This window comes from Haematobia irritans, chromosome 1 (genome assembly GCF_050003625.1).
Source record: "Haematobia irritans isolate KBUSLIRL chromosome 1, ASM5000362v1, whole genome shotgun sequence".
Lineage (NCBI taxonomy): Eukaryota > Metazoa > Arthropoda > Insecta > Diptera > Muscidae > Haematobia > Haematobia irritans.
Genome location: NC_134397.1, coordinates 46752089 through 46777852, shown reverse-complemented (window position 1 = coordinate 46777852; position 25764 = coordinate 46752089). Strand labels below are relative to the sequence as shown.

Here is a 25764-nt window from a genome sequence, read left to right as displayed (position 1 = left end):
CTACATTGTAAGTTAATCCTTTCCTTTTGGGAATTTTTGAAAATATTTGATGACAAACGTTCCAGACAAGCGTTATAATGCAATTAAAAATCATAAAAAATTTTAAAAACTATTTACTTGTCAAAATATCACAAAATTTCTTAACTCACATCCAAAGCTCTGAATTCACCTCACACCTTAAGAATTGATGCAAATTCAAGACAGCGGCTGTTGAAATGGTGGACATCCATCGTACGACAAGCCTATGTTAAATTCATCGCTTCTGCGTCAATTTGGCACCACTTTCGGATCCACTTCCGAACATTTTCACTACTTTTTTGGCGACGCTTTTTTTGCTGGGCAATTATGAACACGAGTTTGGTAGAATTCTTGATGTTTTGGAAGATTTTGCAAAATATTCCTCTCCAACTATGAAATGCTTCATAAATTTTCTATAGAAATAACATTTTGATAAAATTTTATACAGAAATAAAATTCTGACAAAATTTTCTATAGAAATAAAATTTTGATAAAATTTTCTATAGAAATAAATTTTTGACAAAATTTTCTATAGAAATAAATTTTTGACTAAATTTCCTAAAGACAATTTTGACATGGTAGTTATCGGCCATACACTAGCGAAATGTAATGGCTCCGGTGGTTAAATCTGGGGATCGGTTTATATGGGATCTATATATAATTATGGACCGATGTGGACCAATTTGCATGGTTGTTAGAGACCATATACCAACACCATGTATTAAGTTTCAACCGGATTGGATGAATTTTGCTCCTCCAAGAGGCTCCGGAGGTCAAATCTGGGGAACGGTTTATATAAGGGCTATATATAATTATGGACCGATATGTACCAATTCTGACATGGTTGTGAGATACCATATACTAACACCACGTACCGAACTTCAACCGGATCGGATGAAATTTGCTTCTCTTAGAGGCTCCGGAGGTCATATCTGGGGATCGGTTTATATAAGGGCTATATATAATTATGAACCGATATGGATCAATTTTTGCATGGTTGTTAGAGACCATGTACCAAATTTCAACCGGATCGGATGAATTTTGCTTCTTCAAGAGGCCCCGCAAGCTAAATCTGGGGATCGGTTTATATGGGGGCTACATATAATTACACACCGATGTGGACCAATTTTTGCATGGTTGTTAGATACCATATACCAACACCATGTACCAAATTTCAGCTGGATTGGATGCACCGTGGTGCAGTGGTTAACATGCCCGCCTTGCATACACAAGGTCGTGGGTTCGTTTCTTGCTACGACCGAACATCAAAAAGTTTTTCAGCGGTGGATTATCCCACCTCAGTAATGCTGGAGACATTTCTGAGGGTTTCAAAGCTTCTCTAAGTGGTTTCACTGGAATGTGGAACGCCGTTCGGACTCGGCTATAAAAAGGAGGTCCCTTGTCATTGAGCTTAACATGGAATCGGGCAGCACTCAGTGATAAGAGAGAAGTTCACCACTGTGCTATTACAACGGACTGAATAGTCTAAGTGAGCCTGATACATCGGGCTGCCACATAACCTAACCTAACCTAACTAACCTGGATGAAATTTGATACTATACACTGAAAAAAAAAGTATGCCCGGTTCCAACGATTTTGTCTTTACCCTAATGATTTTGGTATTGATTCCGAGCCAAAGAAGCGGAGAATTCAAGTAAGGATTGTTTTACGACGCAATTCTCTTTTAATTTTAGGTTTTGCGTACTTGATTCTAGGAAGCAACTTTTAATTTTCAAGTTTTTTCTTCATATGCTATCAAAGCCTATTACAAACGTGTTAACGACAACATAAAGTTTCAGACTCGACTTCAAGTAGAAATTATGCTACTTTTCAAGTAAAAAACGTCTTTAAAATAAAGTGTTGAAAAACATGTCCCATTTTTGAATACTTGTTTGCTTTGTAGTCAAGATGCAAAAAGGCAATACATTTAAAGACATTTTCATGAATTAAAAAAAAAAATCTGAATTATTAAAGTCAAGTTTACTTTAGTGCAAAAACATTTTCTTTCATGTTATGATACCCATTTTTACGTCTAATCACTTAATTATAAGGACAAAACGGATAAGGACGTCTTTATGCTAAGTAAAATTCGTATTCGCCTTATACCGACTATACAGACTGTCTTTTAACTATTGCAATTTTTATACCCTCCATCATAGGATGGGGGTATATTAACTTTGTCATTCCGTTTGTAACACATCGAAATATTGCTCTAAGACCCCATAAAGTATATATATTCTGGGTCGTGGTGAAATTCTGAGTCGATCTAAGCATGTCCGTCCGTCCGTCCGTCTGTTGAAATCACGCTAACTTCCGAACGAAACAAGCTATCGACTTGAAACTTGGCACAAGTAGTTGTTATCGATGTAGGTCGGATGGTATTGAAAATGGGCAATATCGGTCCATAATTATATATAGACCTCATATAAACCGATCCCCAGATTTGGCTTGTGGAGCCTCTAAAAGAAGCATATTTCATCCGATCCGGCTGAAATTTGGTATATGGTGTTGGTATATGGTCTCTAAAAACCATGCAAAAATTGGTCCACATCGGTCCATAATTATATATAGCCCCCATATAAACCGATCCCCAGATTTGGCTTGTGGAGCCTCTAACAGAAGCATATTTCATCCGATCCGGCTGAAATTTGGTATATGGTGTTGGTATATGGTATCTAACAACCGTGCAAAAATTGGTTCACATCGGTCCATAAATATATATAGCCCCCATATAAACCGATCCCCAGATTTGGCTTGCGGAGCCTAAAAGAGAAGCAAATTTCATCCGATCCGGCTGAAATTTGGTACATGATGTTGGTATATGGTCTCTAACAATCATGCAAAAATTGGTCCACATCGGTCCATAATTATATATAGACCCCATATAAACCGATCCCCAGATTTGGCTTGCGAAGCCTCAAAGAGAAGCAAATTGCATCCGATCCGGCTGAAATTTGGTACATGGTATTGGTATATGGTCTCTAACAACCGTGCAAAAATTGGTTCCCATCGGTCCATAATTATATATAGCCCCCATATAAACCGATCCCCAGATTTGGCTTGCGGAGCCTCAAAGAGAAGGAAATTTCATCCGATCCGGCTGAAATTTGGTACATGATGTTAGTATATAGTCTCTAACAACCATGCAAAAATTGGTCCATATCGGTCCTTAATTATATATAGCCCCCATATAAACCGATCCCCAGATTTGGCTAGTGGAGCCTCTAAGAGAAGCAAATTTTATCCGATCCGGCTGAAATTTGGTACATGGTGTTAGTATATGGTCTCTAACAATCATGCAAAAATTGGTCCACATCGGTCCATAATTATATATAGACCCCATATAAACCGATCCCCAGATTTGGCTTGCGAAGCCTCAAAGAGAAGCAAATTGCATCCGATCCGGCTGAAATTTGGTACATGGTATTGGTATATGGTCTCTAACAACCGTGCAAAAATTGGTCCACATCGGTCCATAATTATATATAGCGCCCATATAAACCGATCCCCAGATTTGGGTTGCGGAGCCTCAAAGAGAAGCAAATTTTATCCGATTCGGCTGAAATTTGGTACATGATATTGGTATATGGTCTCTAACAACCGTGCAAAAATTGGTCCACATCGGTTCATAATTATATATAGCCCCCATATAAACCGATCCCCAGATTTCGCTTGCGAAGTCTCCAAGAGAAGCAAATTTCATCCAATCCGGTTGTAATTTGGAACATGGTCCATATCGGTCCATAATTATATATAGCCCCCATATAAAACGTTCTCCAGATTTGACCTCCGGAGCCTCTTGGAGGAGCAAAATTCATCCGATCCGGTTCAAAGTAGGAACGTGGTGTTAGTATATGGTCGCTAACAACCATACCAAAATTGGTCCATATGGGTTCATAATCATGGTTGCCACTAGAGCCAAAAATAATCTACCAAAATTTTATTTCTATAGAAAATGCTGTCAAAATTTTATTTCTAGAGAAAATTTTGTTAAAATTTTATTCGGTTCATAATAAAATTTTCATCATTGTCAAAATTTTATTTCTATAGAAAATTTTGTCAAAATTTTATTTCTATAGAAAATTTTGTTATTCGGTTCACAATCACAGTTTCCACCCGAGCCAAAAATAATCTACCAAGATTTTATTTCTATAGAAAGTTTTGTCAAAAGTTTATTTCTATAGAAAATTTTGTTACAATTTTATTTCTGTAGAAATTTTTGTCAAAATTTTCTTTCTATAAAAAATTTTGTGAAAATTTTAATTCCATAGAAAATTTTTTAATATTTTCATTCTGTAGAAAATTTTGTCAAAATTTTATGTCTACTTTGTCAAACTGAATTATATACGTATTGGATCGATCTTTTTTGATTTAATATATACCACGTATGGACATACAATTTAGAAGATGGTGTTAGGAGGTTTTAAGATACCTTGCCATCGGCAAGCGTTACCACAACTTAAGTAATTCGATTGTGGATGGCAGTGTTTAGAAGAATTTTCTACGCAATCCATGATGGAGGGTACATAAGCTTCGGCCTGGCCGAACTTACGGCCGTATATACTTGTTTCTATTATTTTAGTATGATTTATTGCTGATGTAAGATATCAATATAATATATATTGTGAGTTGTCCAGACAACGCCCTATAACCTTAGCTTTAGGCGATTTCAAATTTATAAAAATGTCCAAATGTATGCCACATCAAAGCAGGTTTCCCTTTTGCCGGGATCCCGGGAAATTCGAAAAAAATTCCCGATTTCCCGGGAATGGAAAAAGCCCGGGAAAAAGAAAACCCTAATCCTAATTTTCATTTTATTGGTCCTAGATTTAAGGCCAGATAGGTCGCTAAAAATTGCTTTATTTGAAAGAAGTCGCATCTTTGGCTCGGAATCAATACCAAAATCCTTAAGGGAAGGTCAAAATCTTTGGATCAAAGTAAACTTTTTATGAGCGTAGAAAACGCATTCGTAATATTATTTATCGAGTATTTTAAGGATACGAAATCTTTGGCTTCATATTTTTTCCAGTGTACCCCTAAAAACCTATCTTTTTACACACATAAAAGACATGAAAAACTCACTTTTTCATCCATGTAGAAATTTTCATATCATAATTTCTGTCGCTTGCACTCAGATATTTTCCTCAACCTCATTTGTTTCACTTTTTGCTTTCGTTGATCACCAAGACCACATGGAACGGTTTCTATGTGACCTTCGCATGCATTTATCTAAAATTAACTTCATTTCAGTTCATCCATAATTCTGCATTAAGAACTGTCACACAGCATCTCTCTTCTCTTTACTGTGTTGGCAAGCATAAATTATTCGCTGTTATAGTCAAATCACAAAGGGAAAAATCACAGAACAGCAGCATTTGTTTCGAACGACCAAGACCAAGTCAAGAAGATCCAGAATGAAGCCAGTCGCAGTCATGCAATGTAATTTACATAATGCCAACCAAGTCATATTCTTATAATCGCTTTACAAATTATGCCGCACTTTAAATTATACACTTAACCCCTTTTGGAGCAGCCAATCGTAAGCATCATATACACTGGTTAACCATAACTAATGCCGCATACCCAAGGGAAGTGGAAGCAAAAATAAAAAAAGGCAAGGTGTCTTTTTCCAAAATGAATACTAAAGAAGAGGGTGAAACCAATTCGAAGATATTTTGCTTTTGGGAATCGAGCAGCGATTCCATTGTACTCAAATTGGTAACAACGCCTAATTAATAAACGCCGATTACGACAATGTTGACGATGACTATATATATTAGTATATGGTGTGGGCGATTGGTGATGGTGCTGCTGCTGCCTGGTGATGATGACAATGACAAAGTATAAACCCCACAAAACTCGCATCCAATTGCAGTGCACCCATATGGCCTGATGCCAGCCGTTTGCTGTCTCCTCCTCATGTGGCACAAACAATAAAGTGGCATTATTTAGATTTTCGTTTACATTCTTTGCATATTCTTGGGTGGCAAATATTCCAATGAAATGTTATACGCATCATCATCATCATATATACAAACGGAGGGAGTATCACACAAATCCATATCATTCCATATGTGAATGAAAGCTTATGTTAAAAGTTAGTGAAATTAAGATTTGATTTTCCAAGAAATAAATTCAATTGAAAATGTAAAAGAAAAACATTGGAAATGAAACGTTTACTATATTCATAAAAAAGTTTATTAGGTGCCAAAGATTTTTTACCTTCCCTTAAAGATTCTGGTATTGACACTTAGCCAAAGATACTGCTTCGTTAAAATAAAGAATTTTTAAGGGAGCTATGTAGGTTTAAATCAAGGTTATATAAAACAAGTAAGTTCGGGCGGGCCGAATCTTAAATACACACCACATGAATCAAATATAATAGTTTACTTTGAAAACTCATCGTCGTAGCGGGTTACTTGATAATAACATATATAGCATTTTGGGGGTTTGATGACAAATCTTCTCCCAAGCAAATCAGTTCAACCAGTACGCTTCCCGAAGAAAAAATTTAAAGATTCTACCAATGAAGATCAGATTCTGGATTTATGAGAACCAATTTTGTTTGAAATCATAGACATATTGTGTATATGATGAAATAACGCCTTGAGTTGAAATGTTTAATCTGTAGATTTTTTCCGCTATTATTTGAATGAATACGATGAGTAAAACCTGGAAATCTTACTTTCAGTTTCAAGCAATTTTCATGATCAGTGCACCTGCTATACCCTGAAAGAAGTGTTTTCTTCTCTGAGGAACGAAATTTTAGACAAGCAAAGTTTTCTTTTGACACAAATTTTAGAGACAATCGTTGAATAGCTTATAAAAAATTCAGATTAGTTTGCTCTAGACGAAAATACTTCATACGAAAGGGAAATTTCGTTTGTCTAAAATTTCATTCCGGAGGAAAATATTTTTTCTTTGGATGTACCTTCAAGAAGTTAAATAGGTCTATATCGATGCCTTGCCAAAAGGACCGGTAAAAATAAATGCGATACAGACTTTTGAGGGTCTATAATTCCAGTATATTTACATTTTTGTGCAAATCGAGCCTATTTTCAAGCCTATTTAACTTTAAAATTTATGATAACATTGTCTTAACGTTAACAGAGCGTTAACAGAGCTCTGCTAAGTGCTTAACAGAGAAAAAATAAAGATAACTTTAAAAAGAACAAATAGTTAAAATAAAATAACGATCATTGTGCAAAAACCATAGAGTATACACCCATATACCAAATTTTAGGGCACGATGAGTAGAATCTAAATAATTTCATAAAGTTCATAGCCAGAATTCGAGATATATTCACTTTAAGTTGCGATTGAGTTAAAGTTAAAAACAAATGTGACCACTGTGCAAGAACTATAGAGGGGGCAATATACACACATATACCAAATTTTAGGACACGATGAGTAGAATCTAAATACGAAATAAATTTAAAGACACTTTCATTAATTTTGAAATTTTTTTTCAGAGTTATTAAAGCCAAATTGACCTTAGTCAAACTCATCAAGGACAATACGTCTTCATTGAAAAGTTGATCGACTTTTGGACAATGAATGTTTGCGTTGGATATTTATTTTCAGTGTAGAATAAAAGAAATTGCGTCTGGATAGATTCGATGGTATATTATGCATGGTATAATATAGATTTCAGATTATGGAACCATACTCAATATGACCTCCAAATTCTTTACTCCAACGTTTCATGAATCCAAGAGTAACAAATCCTTTACTACTAGACATTGATATGTGTCGAAGGAAGTTTGGACACTTACCCATTACTAATCAAAGATCTTCGAAAGAATTAATTGCTTCCAGCATATTAGATCCGATAAAATAATTTGTTTCAAATACACACAGAGAAGGAATATGATCACCTCAAACATGTTTCAAGAGCAAAATGTTATATTTGGATGGTACATGGTCACCAAATGTTTATCGCAAAAATGTTGTTTTCTCGCCAAACATAACATTTTTTTCCGAAAACAGATACATAATTTCCAAGAAAAAAACATGGTTGCGATAAAAATGTTACATGGTCACGATCCAAAAATAACATTTTGCTCTTGAAACATGTTTGAGGTGATCATATTCCTTCTTTGGGTGTACAGTTTCTCTCGAGAAACGCTTTAATTTACATTTAGAGATTTTAAACTCCATTAAGTTCATTTCACACCAATTGTAAAAGTTATCAAGATCAAGGCCCGAGGTGACTGACCTGGGAAACACCTGAGGTAATGAAGATAGGCCTAGATATTGCATTACCGAACTTTACACATTATGTGCGACCAATTAAATACGATTGAAACCATTTCAATAAAGAATTGCTGGTGCTAATCTTATCCAAATTATATAAAAAGATAGCATGATTAACTTTATGGAATGGCTTACTGAAATCGATGTATCGCAAACATCCGTTCGATCATCGCATTGGCTATTATTTATCTGCAAAGAGAAAAACAACTAAAAAGCATTTTTAGGAAAAGAATTATTAAATATGTTTACAGCTTGCTTGATTCTCAAACTGCAAAATCCGAATCCGAATCACTTCTCTATGATGTGGTCGAGCAAACATTAATTGTAATGGCTCCTTCGTTATGATGCACTGAAGACGCTAATCCAAATATAAGGCTGCATAGAGTGTTGGATTTTTTAGCAGTACTTGTTCACGCCGTTCTAATATTGTCCAAAATTCTGAGCTGGCGGGCTTCGACTGAATGTCAAGCTTCATTTGAAGCCATATTTTAAAGAAATCGCTATCAAATAATTGATCTTGTAGCATTTGTGTGGCGACGTATACAGGCTCCAAGAGGGCTAATAAGTCTTCCACACTTTCCCATTCTGACTGACTTAGATTAAGCGCGGCATCGATATTTTTCAAGCAGAAAACGAACATAGCGAATGCATCCAAAAATGAGTTTTATTTTCAAAAAAAAAAAAAAAAATTAAACTCCAAAAAAGAGTTTTATTTTCTGAAGAAAAAAATAAAACTCAAACAAAAAAAAAAAAAATATTTTCATAAGGGAAAAACAAGTAAGGAAAGTCTAAAGTCGGGCGGGGCCGACTATATTATACCCTGCACCACTTTGTAGATCTAAATTTTCGATACCATATCACATCCGTCAAATGTGTTGGGGGCTATATATAAAGGTTTGTCCCAAATACATACATTTAAATATCACTCGATCTGGACAGAATTTGATAGACTTCTACAAAATCTATAGACTCAAAATTTAAGTCGGCTAATGCACTAGGGTGGAACACAATGTTAGTAAAAAAATATGGGAAACATATAAAACTGAAGCAATTTTAAGGAATGATTTATCGCTCGATATATATGTATTAGAAGTTTAGGAAAATTAGAGTCAATTTTACAACTTTTCGACTAAGCAGTGGCGCTTTAACAAGGAAAATGTTGGTATTTTGACCATTTTTGTCGAAATCAGAAAAACATATATATGGGACCTATATCTAAATCTGAACCGATTTCAACCAAATTTGGCACGCATAGCAACAATGCTAATTCTACTCTCTGTGCAAAATTTCAACTAAATCGGAGTTAAAAATTGGCCTCTGTGGTCATATGAGTGTAAACCGGGCGAAAGCTATATATGAGAGATATATCTAAATCTGAACCGATTCCAACCAAATTTGGCACGCATAGCTAAAATGCTAATTCTACTCCCTGTGCAAAATTTCAACTAAATCGGAGCAAAAAATTGGCCTCTGTGAGTGTAAATCGGGCGAAAGCTATATATGGGAGATATATCCAAATCTGAACCGATTTCAACCAAATTTGGCACGCATAGTTACAATGCTAATTCTACTCCCTGTGCAAAATTTCAACTAAATCGGAGCAAAAAATTGGCCTCTGTGAGTGTAAATCGGGCGAAAGCTATATATGGGAGATATATCCAAATCTGAACCGATTTCAACCAAATTTGGCACGCATAGTTACAATGCTAATTCTACTCCCTGTGCAAAATTTCAACTAAATCGGAGTTAAAAATTGGCCTCTGTGGTCATATGAGTGTAAATCGGGCGAAAGCTATATATGGGAGATATATCCAAATCTGAACCGATTTCAACCAAATTTGGCACGCATAGCTACAATGCTAATTTTACTCCCTGTGCAAAATTTCAACTAAATCGGAGCAAAAAATTGGCCTCTGTGAGTGTAAATCGGGCGAAAGCTATATATGGGAGATATATCCAAATCTGAACCGATTTCAACCAAATTTGGCACGCATAGTTACAATGCTAATTCTACTCCCTGTGCAAAATTTCAACTAAATCGGAGTTAAAAATTGGCTTCTGTGGTCATATGAGTGTAAATCGGGCGAAAGCTATATATGGGAGATATATCCAAATCTGAACCGATTTCAACCAAATTTGGCACGCATAGCTACAATGCTAATTTTACTCCCTGTGCAAAATTTCAACTAAATCGGAGCAAAAAATTGGCCTCTTTGGTCATATGAGTGTAAATCGGGCGAAAGCTATATATGGGAGATATATCCAAATCTGAACCGATTTCAACCAAATTTGGCACGCATAGTTACAATGCTAATTCTACACCCTGTGCAAAATTTCAACTAAATCGGAGTTAAAAATTGGCCTATGTGGGCAAATGAGTGTAAATCGGGCGAAAGCTATATATGGGAGCTATATCTAAATCTGAACCGATTTGGCTGATATTTTGCAAGTTTCTGGAGACCCATAAAATATTCGAATGTACGGAATTTGAAGAAGATCGGTTGATATACACGCCAATTATGACCAGATCGGTGAAAAATATATATGACAGCTATATCTAAATCTGAACCGATTTTTTCCAAAATCAATAGGGATCGTCCTTGAGCCGAAAAACGACCCTATACTAAATTTTAGAACAATCGGACTAAAACTGCGAGCTGTACTTTGCACACAAAAATACATCAACAGACAGACGAACAGACAAACGGACATCGCTAAATCGACTCAGAATTTAATTCTAAGCCGATCCGTATACTAAAATGTTGGTCTATGATTACTCCTTCTTGGCGTTACATACAAATGCACAAACTTATACTCTGTACCACAGTAGTGGTGAAGGGTATAATAAAACTCATAAGAGTTTTATTTATGATGGATAAATAAAACTCTTTTTAACAGTTTCATTCGAGTTTTTATTTTTTAGTCACAAAATAACGATTAAAAAATAACTTTTTTGATAGCACTTATAACCGTTACGGTCTCTGATACAAACTCTCTAGGATATAAATAGACGGTATGACACCATGGCAAATAAACAATCTAAAATTCTGCCTCTCTTTAAATACAATCTATAAATGATTCCAAGAACTTCAAATAATTTTCAATATTTACAAAATGTAGGTGCTTCCTTGTAAACGCCACCTTCAAGGTAATGCGCCCACATCGAACGTCCAATGTAACAAGAGTAACATTTCCCTGAGATTGTATGCCATAAGCAATCATCATTTAATTGGAAACGAAACAAAAGTAGAAGAAAGTGGAAACTAAAGACGTTGTACAATGCCGCTATACATGGATTTTGGTTTGTAGTGAGATGTTGTTGTGGTTTTGTACATAAAAGTGTGAAAGCGTTAAAGTTTATGTTTCTCACTTGTGGTTTGAGGGGAAGGGTGAGAGAGGAATCAGCAATCTTCAGCAGTTAGTGATTCCAGCTTGTGTCAGTTAATTATTTTCACTATAGTGCTTCTTTTCGTTCTTTTCGCTCGCATGTTACTGATGGATTTGATGAAAACATTTGAAGACAAGATGATTTTGACCATTAACTTGGATAATAGCTATTCCGAGAAAACGTTGACATTGAGAACACTGACATTGATACTGAGAACTATGGACCGTTTGAACTTTTGAGTGAAGTTACAATATTTGCTGCTGGCCAAAAGTCCTACAGTTGGAACCGTAGAACGAAGTCTCAGTTGTTGATTTGGAACCCGAAGACTCAGTTTTTCATCGGCTGAATTTAATTCTCTATATTCGAATTGCTCAGTTTTAGGTGGCTCAAAAACCCTTGTTTCTATCGCGGAGTTTATCACAAGTTGCAGTGAAATGGACAGATGACTTAAAAAAAACTGTCGAATGTAAGCCCGAGAATCTTGGGGTAATTTATAGTCAGAATTATTTGGCTATCGACTCTTACAATCAACTGCTTACGTACTGCCGCCATCCATGCTGTGAATAGTGTGGTTGAGGGAGATATTATCATATTTCTAGCAATGAAATAACTTTTAAGATAAGCAAGATAAACGTTTAATCGATCGCATATGTCATCAACAATGGGCCCGGATGTCATGATTGTAGAATCGCCCGCATATGATACAATCTCTACGCCGGGTAGAAAGTGAACAGTGCCGGAGATATCATCCCACCTTAAGGAACTTCCTGTTTGACTTTACGTGATCTTGACTTCTTGTCCACATGCCACTGGCGTCTGTACAGAAAATTTAGAACCCAAAGCTTGGTTTCTGCCAGTACGGACGTATTTTCAGTGTCCTCGAAGAGTATGGCATGGTTGACCATATCAAACCTTGGGGAACGCCCTGTTTCACTTTACGGGGTCTTTACATCTTGTCCCTAAATTCCACATACGACTGGCACCCGCACAGATGATTTAGAGCCTAACGCTTGGTTCCTGCCGGTAGGGACGTATTTTCGATGTCCTCAAAGAGTCTGGCATGGTTGACCGTATCGAATGTCTTAGATAGGTCAAGTGCCATGAGAACCGTCCAATGACACGGCTTGGGTTGATTGAGTCCTCCATTAATGTATGCTGAAATGACACACAAAGCAGTCGTCGTGGTATGTACTTTTCGCAATCCATTTTCATGGTTGGCAGCTGGAAATTTCTCCACAAGGCTAGGGAGGTGTAGTGCATCAAGTGACTTCGCCACTGGCGAGCGGGGGGATATCGGTCTCTACGATTTATCTTTACTCGAGTAATTGCCTAGTGGAATCACCTTACCCATTTTCTAGACATCGGGTATAATGTGTTATTCCAAGGACACATTAAGGACTCTGGTATAATACTCAACACCCACTGTTCCCAGATTCGTTGAAGTAGTCGGCATTATGGGAGCCCATTTATCTCTCAAGGCATACACAAGGCCGTCACTGCAAGATAAAAGTTTAATCGATCGCATATGTCATCAACAATGGGTCCGAATGTCATGATTGTAGAATCGTCCGCATATGATACAATCTCTACGCCGGGTAGAAAGTGAACAGTGCCGGAGATATCATCCCACCTTAAGGAACTCCCTGTTTCACTCCACGTTGTCTTGACTTCTTGTCCACATGCAACTGGCGCCTGCACAGATAATTTAGATCCCAACGCTTGGTTTCTGCCAGTACGGACGTATTTTCAGTGTCCTCGAAGAGTATGGCATGGTTGACCATATCAAACCTTGGGGAACGTCCCGTTTCACTTTACGGGATCTTTACATCTTGTCCCTAAATTCCACATACGAATGGCACCCGCACAGATGATTTAGAGCCTAACGCTTGGTTCCTGCCGGTAGGGACGTATTTTCGATGTGCTCAAAGAGTCTGGCATGGTTGACCGTATCGAATGTCTTAGATAGGTCAAGTGCCATGAGAACCGTCCAATGACACGGCTTGGGTTGATTGAGTCCTCCATTAATGTATGCTGAAATGACACACAAAGCAGTCGTCGTGGTATGTACTTTTCGCAATCCATTTTCATGGTTGGCAGCTGGAAATTTCTCCACAAGGCTAGGGAGGTGTAGTGCATCAAGTGACTTCGCCACTGGCGAGCGGGGGGATATCGGTCTCTACGATTTATCTTTACTCGAGTAATTGCCTAGTGGAATCACCTTACCCATTTTCTAGACATCGGGAATAATGAGTTATTCCAAGGACACATTAAGGACTCTGGTATAATACTCAACTCCCACTGTTCCCAGATTCGTTGAAGTAGTCGGCATTATGGGAACCCATAATGCCGACTGCAAGATAAAAGTTTAATCGATCGCATATGTCATTAACAATGGGTCCGAATGTCATGATTGTAGAATCGTCCGCATATGATACAATCTCTACGCCGGGTAGAAAGTGAACAGTGCCAGAGATATCATCCCACCTTAAGGAACTCCCTGTTTCACTCCACGTTGTCTTGACTTCTTGTCCACATGCAACTGGCGCCTGCACAGATAATTTAGAACCCAACGCTTGGTTTCTGCCAGTACGGACGTATTTTCAGTGTCCTCGAAGAGTATGGCATGGTTGACCATATCGAACCTTGGGGAACGCCCTGTTTCACTTAACGGGGTCTTGACATCTTGTCCCTACATTCCACATACGACTGGCACCCGCACAGATGATTTAGAGCCTAACGCTTGGTTCCTGCCGGTAGGGACGTATTTTCGATGTGCTCAAAGAGTCTGGCATGGTTGACCGTATCGAATGTCTTAGATAGGTCAAGTGCCATGAGAACCGTCCAATGACACGGCTTGGGTTGATTGAGTCCTCCATTAATGTATGCTGAAATGACACACAAAGCAGTCGTCGTGGTATGTACTTTTCGCAATCCATTTTCATGGTTGGCAGCTGGAAATTTCTCCACAAGGCTAGGGAGGTGTAGTGCATCAAGTGACTTCGCCACGGCTTGGATTGATTGAGTCCTCCATTAATGTATGTTGAAATGGCATACAATGCAGTCGTCATGGTATGTACTTTTCGGAATCAATGTTCATGGTTGGCAACTGGAAAATTCTCCACAAGGCTTGCGAGTGTAGTGCCTCAAGTGCTTTCGCCACTGGTGAGCGGAGGGATATCGGTCTCTACGATTCATCTTTACTAGAGTATTTGCCTAGTGGAATCACCTTACCCATTTTCTAGACATCAGGTATAATGAGTTATTCCAAGGACACATTAAGGACTCTGGTATAATACTCAACTCCCACTGTTCCCAGATTCGTTGAAGTAGTCGGCATTATGGGAGCCCATTTATCTCTCAAGGCATACACAAGGCCGTCACTGCAAGATAAAAGTTTAATCGATCGCATATGTCATCAACAATGGGTCCGAATGTCATGATTGTAGAATCGTCCGCATATGATACAATCTCTACGCCGGGTAGAAAGTGAACAGTGCCGGAGATATCATCCCACCTTAAGGAACTCCCTGTTTCACTCTACGTGGTCTTGATTTCTTGTCCAAATGCCACTGCGTCTGCACGGAAAATTTAGAACCCAACGCTTGGTTTCTGCCAGTACGGACGTATTTTCAGTGTCCTCGAAGAGTATGGCATGGTTGACCATATCAAACCTTGGGGAACGTCCCGTTTCACTTTACGGGATCTTTACATCTTGTCCCTAAATTCCACATACGAATGACACCCGCAAAAATTAATTAGAGCCTAACGCTTGGATCCTGCCGGTAGGGACGTATTTTCGATGTACTCAAAGAGTCTGGCATGATTGACCGTATCGAATGTCTTAGATAGGTCAAGTGCCACGAGAACCGTCCAATGACACGGCTTGGGTTGATTAAGTCCTCCATTAATGTATGCTGAAATGACACACAAAGCAGTCGTCGTGGTATGTACTTTTCGCAATCCATTTTCATGGTTGGCAGCTGGAAATTTCTCCACAAGGCTAGGGAGGTGTAGTGCATCAAGTGACTTCGCCACTGGCGAGCGGAGGGATATCGGTCTCTACGATTTATCTTTACTCGAGTATTTGCGTAGTGGAATCACCTTACCCATTTTCTAGACATCGGGTATAATGAGTTATTCCAAGGACACATTAAGGACTCTGGTATAATACTCAACTCCCACTGTTCCCAGATTCGTTGAAGTAGTCGGCATTATGGGAGCCCATTTATCTCTCAAGGCATACACAAATGGGCCGTCACTGCTGAAAAATTTGTTAGTGTTTGGTTTAAACTGAGATTGACACCATTACTATGGGAGCAAGATTGGATCGTTCACCACGGCAACTAGGCGTACTGTACATTTCAACCGGCAGTAGTTATCATACATTTAGTAATTGAGTTAATTTAACCCATATTCACATCAACCCTTACTGCATTCAATCCCAGCATTCATTTTGAAGTTTTGGTTCCCAAACTAGGAATATATGCGTTCGTGTTTAATATCCGTTAGTAGTTCCCTTTTGTTTTCGCGTAATGCACCAATCCTATTACCAACACATTCCTCCAATTATTCCAGGATTTCTTGCTCACTGCAGTCTAGCAATTGATTTGCTTTAAATTGCGTGCCAAGAGAAGGACTTCTCCCTTACCTTTGGTTGTAAACATTTTGTCAGGGTGGAAGAACTTAAGAGGATTAAATTCTGTTTTAGTCTCTTCTGCTAGATGGTATCACAGCAATTACCGATGACATTAAGTGCGTAAATGTGCAATTTATGAGCCATAATAACGAATAAAGTCGAAGACTTGACATGTTGTGAATAGGGAGTGTGTTTTATGGGTGGTGTGTGTGCCAATGACACATGCTGGGCTCTAGGTATTCACTCGAAAATTAAGACTGAATTTCATCGTGGCGAAAAGCTTTTGGGGAATTGTTGAACAATAGAAGTTCACATATAAATCGCATATTAGGAAATCCACAAATTTTATACCCTCCACCATAGGCGGCTGAAATTTGGTACATGGTGTTAGTATGTAGTCTCTAACAACTATGCAAAAATTGGTCCATATCGGCCCACATTTACGTATAGCCCCCATATAAACGGACCCCCAAATTTGGCTTGCGATTGCTCTAAGAGAAGCAAATTTCATCCGATCCGGCTGAAATTTGGCACATGGTGTTAGTATATTGTCTCTAACAGCCGTGCAAAAACTGGTTTATATCCTTCCACTTTTACGTATAGCCCCCATATATACGGACCCTCAAATTTGGCTTGCGATTGCTCTAAGAGAAGCAAATTTCATCCGTTCCGGCTGAAATTTGGTAGATGGTGTTAGTATACGGTCTCTAACAACCATGCAAAAATTGGTCCACATCGCTCCATAATTATATATAGCCCCCATATAAACCGATCCCCCGATTTGGCTTGCGGAGCCATAGACAATAGAAATATTGTCTATGGCTAAGAATAGACGAAGAAAATAGGGAGTATTGAGAGATTTTTGGTACTCTTTTCAACACAACAGGGTGTTCTGTAATAAAAAACTCCTCATAAAAAATTAATTGTGAATGGACAACGAATACAAAAGAATCTCTCTTAACGAAAAAAAACAAAACGAAATGTCAGAAAATTAATTTTTGGAACTGACACAATTTTTTTAAAGAGAAGAGTGGGACATCTATGTATTTCTATTGTCTATGTGCGGAGCCTCTAAGAGAAGCAAATTTCATCCGATCCGGCTGAAATTTGGTACATGGTGTTGGTATATGGGCTCTAATGACCATGCAAATATTGGTCCTCATGGACCCATAATTATATATAGCTCCCATATAAGCCGATCCCCAGATTTGACCTCCGGAGCCTCTTGGAAGACCAAAATTCATCTGATTCAGTTGAAATTTGGTACGTGGTGGTAGTATATGATATTTAACAACCATGCCAAAAGTGGTCCATATCAGTCCATAATCATATATAGCCCCCATATAAACCGGTCCCGAGATTTGGTTTTGGAGCCTCTTGGAGGAGCAAATTTCATCCGAGTCAGTTGAAATTTGGTACATTGTGCTAGTATATGGCCGTTAACAACCTAACATGCACGCAGAGAAGAAACATGATTGCCACAATCATATTCGAAGAGCAAAATAATATGATAGCAGCTATTTTTGCGGCGACCATGTAACATTTTAACCTGCAACCATGTTGGCTCAGTGGTTCTAAGAAAAATACAATTGTCCTCATCTAAAATGTTATTATATTGATAAAAAGAATTTTGTTTCCATTAAAAGACAATGGTCACGATCTAAAATGTTATGTTATTCGTCAAAAATGTTTTTCTTCTAGTTAAAAGAACATGGTCACAACCTAAAATGTTTTGATTTTTATGAAAAAACTTTTTTCGTCGTCGAAAAAAGGACGCCACTTGAGAAAAGAAAACACAAAATCAACTTTATTTATTTGTTTTTATTTATTTATAAACTAATTCATTGTTTATTTGTATTTATACTGTCGTGCAAGCAAACTTCACATATTTTTACACACTCTAGTTTGGTTCAATTTCAACAATAAGTAATCATTCCATATTTACTTCGTGCCCATCAAATGTACAAACGCAGACATCATGTAACTGCAAATAAAAATAAATTATACCATATATCAAAATGCAGAACAAAAACCAGGTATATTTTTTCAATTACACTTTCCTTTTTTGTATTCACATAAAACCACGTGCCATTTCTGAATAAATAAATTAACACAAAACACAATAATTCCGTATTCTCCGCCATTCCAAGAAACAATCAACACACGACTGACGCGCAAAATGAAAATCGTGTGTACCTGCTCAATGTTTTTATAAAATTCTTGTCGCTGCAAAAAAATTAAAAAATTAAATGGTCACGAAAACAATGTACATGGTCTTTATGGCCATGTAATGGTTGTAGACATGTCTATACGTAAACTATAAAAATATTTTTTTCTCTGCAAAAAAGTCAAAAAATTGAATGGTCAGATACATGATTTTCCTGACCATATAATGGTCTCAAATTCTATCATTTAAATAATAGAACATGTTTGCGGCATTTGAGAACCATTTAAATGCTTATTACCAACATATATTTTTCTCCGCTCGAAAATTATTTTTACAAAGACAAAATACATGGTTTTCGCGACAATTACATACTCTAAATAAGCATTAAATGGATGCGGCAACCATGTCCAAACATGTTTTTTCTGTGCGTGTGCCTACCTAGGTCCATATCGGTCTATAGTTATATATAGCCCTCAGATAAATCGATCCCCAATCACACACAAATTGGTTCATATCAAGTTTATAGTTCTATATAGCCCCCATATAAGTGACCCCCATATTTCAATTCTGGCTCTCTACGTACCCTGCAAAAGTCCATGTCGATTCGTAATTATTTGTAGACTTACCTATACATAACTTTTTTGTCTAATATATACCACGTATGAACTAACTCACAATTTAGAAAATGATGTTAAGAAGTTTTAAGATACCACAATCCAAGTAATTCGATTGTCGATGACAGTCTTTCGTAGAAGTTTCTACGGAATCCATGGTGGAGGGTACATAAGATTCGGCCTGGCCGAACTTACGGCCGTATATACTTGTTGTGTATCTGATTTTGGCAAGCATTGTATGTTTAGGGAGAAAAGAAAGAAAATAACATTTTGCTTTTGAGGTGATCATATTTCTTATCTGTATGAGGACTGTTAAAGTAAAGGGGGAGACTCGGGACGAAAACTGCAAAGTGCTTGGTGGTTAGGAGGCGCTTTCACCGATCTCTTGAGGGGAAGTGGACTGTAACTGGTGATGGTTCGACCATCACGGCGAAGAACTTCAATGAAAAGAAGAGAGATCAATGCTGGAAATCCTTGCCAGACATAATATCTCACGCAAAAGATATTATGGGCAAATAAGTGGGAAATAAAAAGAGAGTAAGAATTAGGTGTTGTGTTTGATTTATTGGTACGATTTATGTGCTCACCTAAGTTAGTCTTTGAAGTAAGTGTCAGTTAAAAATACATGTACCATACATGTTATAAATATTTCAATAATTCACAATAGAGAACAGTGTTTTTACAACTATAAAATTCATGAGAAATATTCAATTCAGTATCGTACAAAAATATGACAAATAGTTTTTAAGTCTAAACTATTATGTTTAGACAATGACTATTGCTCTTGAACTCCAACATGAAAAAGTTTCTTATAACTTGAAAACAATATAATGAAGTGTCAATAGAACAAATATCACGTAGCTGTCGATTCATGTTTGACACCTAGTGTATCAGTGTGAACATGGTAACACTTCTAGGTTCCCATGTCTCGAAATTACAATCTTCCCAAGGATGCAATCAGATTACAGGAATTTCTTTTTTCGCCCCCCTTTCTGCAGTGGACATCATTTGACAATTGAAATATCTGATTAGCACGTTCAGGATTCAAATGTCATATTTGCTAAAGCAAATTTAGGAATTTAGGAATTTTCTACAGAAAATCCAGATGATGATGGATGGCCAGTTTTACCACTAACATAAGATATTGCACGATGCTTGAAGTTGGTAATTTGAAGCCCAAGATGGTTGCAGTTGAAACCCATTTAATATACAACCTGTGATGAGTTCATTTGGAAGTTTACCACACCTAAGATATTGCTGGAGAAATCTGACTCTGACATATATGCCATATATAATAGCACGCTTCATAGCAATAAATTCTACTGCTTCCAAACGAAATGTATATGCATCATTATGACATTATACACCAACACACATCGAGCATAAAATTCGAATTAGTCATTCATGTGAACACGTATTTCAACTTAATTTATCCATTCAATTATACTTCCTTCTTCATCCTCTCAGTAGCTCAGGAAGGACCTCCTGGGTGTGTGTGTGCTGCAACATGGATTGGGATTTAACATATCCTTTTGCCAGTTGCTATTGTATGCTCATTTCAATACCGGCTAAAGAATTCAGGTTTACACTCTCATTTTTAAGGGTACTCGGATGTTAAGGAATATGTCAATCGTATTGTAATTTACATATAAAGGTCACATATATCAAACAAATGCAAAATCATTGACAAATACATACAACATGTACAAAAAAATATATGTATGTAATTAAGTCCTTATTGTTCTTGTATGAGAAAAGAAAATTAAACAAAATGTGTAATCTATAGAGGTAGGGAATTTTTGCATTGATGGAATATGTCGGGGATAATGATGGGGTTGTGTGTTCTTTTGAAGTGGTTCTTAATGAAAGTACAAGTGAAGAACTTACGTGAACTTATATGGTACGAGGGTCTAAATTGAAAAACATAGAATATGCAATGATTCGTACGGGAGATTATCGAATTATGAAAATGTGGAACTTTAAGAACACTCAAAAACAAAAAATGTAATTGATTTTGACATTAATTTAAGGATTGTGGTATTGATTTCGAAATGCAGCTTGCATTTTTAGGACGACATCAAACTCGTTTTGTTTGTTATTGTTGGTTTCTCTTCAATCATTATTGTTGTTTTTGATCTCAGCTTAAAACCATGAATTGACTAAAGTAACAGGCTGGCTGATAAGACCCCGGTCTGACACATAGATGGCGTCGCTAGTATTAAATACAGTATTATTTTTATATAGTACCAACCTTCAAATGATTCGTGTCAAAATTTGATGTCTGTAAGTCAATTAGTTTGTGAGATAGACCGTCTTTTGTGAAGCAACTTTTTTTATTGTGAAAAAAATGGAAAAAAGGAATTTCGTGTTTTGATAAAAATACTGTTTTCTGAAGGGAAAAATACGGTGGAAGTAAAAACTTGGCTTGATAATGAGTTTCCGGACTCTGCCCCAGGGAAATCAACAATAATTGATTGATTCAATTAAAATTCAAGCGTGGTGAAATGAGCACGGAGGACGATGAACGCAGTGGACGCCCGAAAGAGGTGGTTACCGAAGAAAACATCAAAAAAATCCACAAAATGATTTTGAATGACCGTAAAATGAAGTTGATCGAGATAGCAGAGGCCTTAAAGATATCAAAGGAACGTGTTGGTCATATCATTCATCAATATTTGGATATGAGGAAGCTCTGTGCAAAATGGGTGCCGCGCGAGCTCACATTTGGCCAAAGATAACAACGTGTTGATGATTCTGAGCGGTGTTTGCAGCTGTTAACTCGTAATACACCCGAGTTTTTCCGTCGATATGTGACAATGGATGAAACATGGCTCCATCACTACACTCCTGAGTCCAATCGACAGTCGGCTGAGTGGACAGCGACCGGTGAACCGTCTCCGAAGCGTGGAAAGACTCAAAAGTCCGCTGTCAAAGTAATGGCCTCTGTTTTTTGGGATGCGCATGGAATAATTTTTATCGATTATCTTGAGAAGGGAAAAACCATCAACAGTGACTATTATATGGCGTTATTGGAGCGTTTGAAGGTCGAAGTCGCTGCAAAACGGCCCCATATGAAGAAGAAAGACAACACCAAGACAACGCACCGTGCCACAAGTCATTGAGAACGATGGCAAAGAACACTCAAAAACAAAAAATGTAATTGATTTTGACATTAATTTAAGGATTGTGGTATTGATTTCGAAATGCAGCTTGCATTTTTAGGACGACATCAAACTCGTTTTGTTTGTTATTGTTGGTTTCTCTTCAATCATTATTGTTGTTTTTGATCTCAGCTTAAAACCATGAATTGACTAAAGTAACAGGCTGGCTGATAAGACCCCGGTCTGACACATAGATGGCGTCGCTAGTATTAAATACAGTATTATTTTTATATAGTACCAACCTTCAAATGATTCGTGTCAAAATTTGATGTCTGTAAGTCAATTAGTTTGTGAGATAGACCGTCTTTTGTGAAGCAACTTTTTTTATTGTGAAAAAAATGGAAAAAAGGAATTTCGTGTTTTGATAAAAATACTGTTTTCTGAATGGAAAAAATACGGTGGAAGTAAAAACTTGGCTTGATAATGAGTTTCCGGACTCTGCCCCCAGGGAAATCAACAATAATTGATTGGTATGCAAAATTCAAGCGTGGTGAAATGAGCACGGAGGACGATGAACGCAGTGGACGCCCGAAAGAGGTGGTTACCGAAGAAAACATCAAAAAAATCCACAAAATGATTTTGAATGACCGTAAAATGAAGTTGATCGAGATAGCAGAGGCCTTAAAGATATCAAAGGAACGTGTTGGTCATATCATTCATCAATATTTGGATATGCGGAAGCTCTGTGCAAAATGGGTGCCGCGCGAGCTCACATTTGGCCAAAAACAACAACGTGTTGATGATTCTGAGAGGTGTTTGCAGCTGTTAACTCGTAATACACCCGAGTTTTTCCGTCGATATGTGACAATGGATGAAACATGGCTCCATCACTACACTCCTGAGTCCAATCGACAATCGGCTGAGTGGACAGCGACCGGTGAACCGTCTCCGAAGCGAAAACTCAAAAGTCCGCGGGCAAAGTAATGGCCTCTGTTTTTTTGGGATGCGCATGGAATAATTTTTATCGATTATCTTGAGAAGGGAAAAACCATCAACAGTGACTATTATATGGCGTTATTGGAACGTTTGAAGGTCGAAATCGCTGCAAAACGGCCCCATATGAAGAAGAAAGACAACACCAAGACAACGCACCGTGCCACAAATCATTGAGAACGATGGCAAAAATTCATGAATTGGGCTTCGAATTGCTTCCCCACCCAGCGTATTCTCCAGATCTGGCCCCCATCGACTGTTTCTTGTTCTCAGACCTCAAAAGGATGCTCGCAGGTAAAAAATTTGGCTGCAATGAAGGGGTGATCGCCGAAACTGAGGCCTATTTTGAGGCAAAACCGAAGGAGTACTACCATAATGGTATCAAAAAATTGGAAGATCGTTATAATCGTTGTATCGCTCTTGAAGGGAACTATGTTGAATAATAAAAACGAATTTTGACAAAAAATGTGTTTTTCTTTGTTAGACCGGGGACTTATCAGCCAACCTGTTGAAGTGTAGCTTAACCAACAGAGAAAAAGTATGCTTGTCAAATTTATTTGGGCAAAGCCCTATCGACTGCAAGATGGTTGGATATACAGCTGTTTCGGAATTACCACATTCCTCATCAGCATCCTGTACTTGCAGCAAAACTATCAACCAATTATCAGAATAAATTCGGGTAATTCACTCAACCCAAAGTGAACTACACTTGAACCTTCCGAAAAAAGGTTTGATAGTTGGCTACTGCCTAAACAAATTTGCAAGCATATCTCTTTTCCTTTGCCAAACTCAAATCATCGCTTTGAATGTAGTTGGCAAGCATACTTTTCCTCTGTTGGTTAAGCTACACTTGTAGTTTAGTCAATTCATGGTTTTAAGCTGAGATCGAAGTCATCAAACTTTAAATCTACAAGAATATGAGGATACTGATCTTATTTACCAAATTAATCCATTTTCTTTTTACGATAATTTAGTAAAGCTATATATCTACATAGGTAACAAATAAATTAATGTTAAGATATATAAATAATAGTAGACAATACAAAAATCTCAATAAAAAAAATCTTAAGCTACCGAAATCCTCTAAATATTTTTTTTATCGTTAGGCAAATTTAAAGATAATTTCTTAAAATGAAAATTGGTCTTGTATGAAATGTAGACGACTTCAGCGGAGGGATGCATAAATATATTTGTTTCAGTGTAGATTAGATTATGCGGCAATCTATTATTACCATCCAGCCCATTTTAATAACCAACGTGGTACATTAGTGCTGCTTTTCTTTTTATACCCTCTACCATAGGATAGGGGTATATTAACTCTGTCATTCCGTTTGTAACACATCGAAATATTGCTCTACGACCCCATAAAGTATATATATTCTGGGTCGTGGTGAAATTCTGAGTCGATCTGAGCATGTTCGTCCGTCTGTTCAAATCACTCTAACTTCCGAACGAGCCCTATCGGTCCACTTTTACGTATAGCCCCCATATAAACGGACCCCCAAATTTGGCTTGTAGACCCTCTAAGAGAAGCAAATTTCATCCGATCCGGCTGAAATTTGGTACATGGTGTTAGTCTATGGTCTCTAACAAGCATGCAAAAATTGTTCCGCATCGGTCCATAATTATATATAGCCCCCATATAAACCGATCCCCAGATTTGGCTTGCGGATCCTTTAAGAGAAGCAAATTTCATTCGATCCGGCTGAAATTTGGTACGTGGTGTTAGTATATGGTCTCTAACAAACATCCAAAAATTGATCCATATCGGTCCATAATTATATATAGCCCCCATATAAACCAAACCCCAAATTTGGCTTGCGGATCCTCCAAGAGAAATTAATTTCATCCGATCCAGCTGAAATTTGGTACGTGGTGTTAGTATATGGTCTCTAACAACCATGCAAAAATTGATCCATATCGGTCCATAATTATATATAGCCCCCATATAAACCGAGCCCCAGATTTGGCTTGCGGATCCTCCAAGAGAAACAAATTTCATCCGATCCGGCTGAAATTTGCTACATGGTGGTAGTATACGGCCTCTATGGATGGGGGTATATTAACTTTCATCCGATCCGGCTGAAATTTGGTACGTGGTATTAGTATATGGTCTCTAACAACCATGCAAAAATTGATCCATATCGGTCCATAATTATATATAGCCCCCATATAAACCCATCCGCAAATTTGGCTTGCGGATCCTCAAAGAGAAACAAATTTCATCCGATCCAGCTGAAATTTGGTACGTGGTGTTAGTATATGGTCTCTAACAACCATGCAAAAATTAATCCATATCGGTCCATAATTATATATAGCCCCCATATAAGCCGATCCGCAGATTTGGTTTTGAAGCCTATTGGTGGAGAAAATTTCATCCGATTCATTTGAAATTTTGCGTATCTATATGGACACTAACAACGATGCAAGAATTAGTCCATATCGGTCCATAATTAAATATAGACCCATATAAAATGGTCTCCGGATTTGACCTCCGGAGCCTTTTGGAGAAGCAAAATTCATCCGATCCGATTGAAATTTGGTACGTGGTGTTAGTATATGGTCTTTAACAACCATGCCAAAATTTATAC

At 37.5% G+C, this 25764-nt stretch overlaps 1 long non-coding RNA gene across 1 annotated transcript in view; it reads left to right on the top strand.

The window, feature by feature from the left end:
- Positions 1 to 25764, top strand: part of LOC142220824 (uncharacterized) — a 253730-nt gene that overhangs the window by 14788 nt on the left and 213178 nt on the right. The window lies entirely within an intron of this gene.